Below are 2,299 nucleotides of genomic sequence, written 5' to 3'. Positions count from 1 at the left end.
CAGACCACCCCCGTGGGCTGCCTCTGGCCTGGCCAGAGCACGCCCGTGTGCGTGCTCAGAATGGCCCGCCGGCCGGGCTGGGGCGCTTGCTGATCTGCGCTGTGACAGCACGGTGGGCAGTGCAGACCTCTCCTGACTGAGCCAGGGGCTGGGAGGAGAAAGGCCGTGAGGAGCGCCTCAGCCCCCAGCCCCCTCTCTCTTTCCGCAGTGTCTGTTTCCCGCCAGTATCTACCATCTGCAATATTGACTGGTTTATCAGGCAGCAGGTACCTCGATCAGTCTATCTGGAATTGTCATCCAACAGAAGATTAAGCGCTGCTGGTTCCTCCTTGTGATTTTTAGTCTTCACATCACAAAGTTTCCCATCACATTTCAGCGGTGTGCATCTGGCTTACAGGACTCGGAGCACTTATCTTCCCGAAGCAGGGATTTAGGCCGTGTTTCCTCCTATAGGCCGCGGTATCTCACTGCAAACCTTTCACGTTCAGGGTGTGAGCTGGTTCCCAGATCTGGCCTCTCCCCCGCCCTCCCTCGCTCCCTTGCATCTCCTGTGCTAACTAGGCTTCAGGCCCAACAACGACCGACAGACTCCACGTGACGGACAGGTGCCAGCGCTCAGAGAAGTCGTTCCCGTGCGGCGACCTCGTGCTGTTTGTTCCTAAGATGAAAGACCCACAAGTAGCTGCTGAATGGCTTTCGGCTCCTCATTAATAACCGGCAGAAGGCCTTGGTCGCCATGCTGCTTCGACTTGAGAACAAGGCAGAACAGAAGGGCATGTCTGCTGCCTGCGCCTCCTGTCGCACCATCGGATTCCTGTGGCGGATCTTAGGAAGTCACGTCGCCTCCGCTCAGAGCTCCAGTAAGGGCGTGTCACTCCAACCTGCATCTCCCCGCCCTGTGCCTCTCCGATGCTGGCTTCCTGGTAGACTAATGGGATCCTGGGTGCACAGAAGCCAGAGGGAAGGAGCTTGGGGATGGCAGGCAGCTGGGAGCCCCGCCCGCTGGGAACTGGGATGTCGCACTGCCACCAAGCACCGGTGTAGCCATGCGAGGGACTGAAGCATGCACAAGCCAGGCCCTGGGGTTAGATGATCTCGTTACGTGTCGGCTCGGGAGACAAAGCCCGTGAGGTGGTGGGTGGATGGCGAGTGGTTGGAGGGTCTGGAGCAGCCCAGATTGGAAGTGGAAGAACTTGTGCAATGGCCCCGCCAGGATGCGGGACGTCAGCTTTGTGATGTCTAGTTTTGGCGTCTGATGAGCTTTGTGGTGTGCCCGCCGTCACCTACGGTTGAGGGCATGTGCAGAGCAGCTCACAGCACTGCAGAGCAGACTCCCCGGCTGCCCAGATTACCTCTGGGACAGGGGAATAGGGGCAAGCTGGAATGATGGCCTGACAGCCATCCCTGGGGGTACCTGGAGGTCAGGCTGGGTGTCTGTCACCTGGACTGTGGCTAGACTGCTGCTCACCTTGTTCCGTGACGGGCTCCGCTGTTTTCTTGGGGTTGGGATCCTGCCGAAGCAGGAGGTCAGCCTCAGTCAAGGGAATCGAGAGACAGATCGGTGTTGCGAGTGATTCCAATGCGCCTTCTGCATTTGTAGCATGGTCACTCCTCAGAGATGGAGATGCGCCCGGGTTGCCTCCTGCGCAGGATTGCTGTGGTTTGCTGAGTCTACACTGGGAGGAGACAGTGTCCCTCCTCCCGCACTGGGACCAGGAAGTCCCCTACAGCCTGAGGCCTTGAGGCAGGCTTGCAGAAGTGGGACTGGCGTTGACAATGCACTTTGTGATGTCACGAGCAGGTGTGGGGTCAGCTGGAGGTCAGCCTCAGTCAAGGGCCAAGCAAGTGTCAGTTGTGCAGAAGGTGCCCACGTGTTTCTTTCAAGCCAACACCATTGTCTACACCAGAATCGAGAGACAGATCGGTGTTGCGAGTGATTCCAATGCGCCTTCTGCAATGCCCACAATGTTTAAAAGCCTAGCATTTAGAATTCTCGGGCTGGGTCACCTCCGAGGGCTGGGCCATCTCTGATCTCCACGGAAGTTGTGTCAGGTTCATGCTGCGAGCATTTCCAGGGCCGTGAGGAGTTCACAGCTGGGCAGGACAAGCAGGCCCAGGGGCTTCTGTGTAGACTGAAGTGAGGTTCCCGCGCTCCTTCCCCTCGTGGTGAGGCCACTCCCGGGGCTGGAGCGGGGCCGAGGCTGAGGTCCCCGCTCGGCGAGCCTGCCCCTTCCTCTTGAATCCCTGCAGAGCTCCGAGCGAGCAGCAGCTGCATCTTCATGAATCTGTTTTCTAAACA

At 58.6% G+C, this 2,299-nt stretch overlaps 1 long non-coding RNA gene across 1 annotated transcript in view; it reads right to left on the bottom strand.

The window, feature by feature from the left end:
- Positions 1–1,524, bottom strand: part of LOC102501395 (uncharacterized) — a 13,575-nt gene extending 12,051 nt beyond the window's left edge. Inside the window, exon 1 of the long non-coding RNA XR_337051.1 lies at positions 1,469–1,524. This is a non-coding gene — a long non-coding RNA (uncharacterized LOC102501395). The remainder of the gene's footprint in view (positions 1–1,468) is intronic.
- Positions 1,525–2,299: the final 775 nt, after the last annotated feature.

The sequence above is a fragment of the Tupaia chinensis genome, unplaced genomic scaffold, assembly GCF_000334495.1.
Source record: "Tupaia chinensis unplaced genomic scaffold, TupChi_1.0 Scaffold144119_1, whole genome shotgun sequence".
In the NCBI taxonomy this organism is placed as follows: Eukaryota; Metazoa; Chordata; class Mammalia; order Scandentia; family Tupaiidae; genus Tupaia; species Tupaia belangeri.
This window is presented reverse-complemented; position numbering and strand designations above follow the sequence as displayed.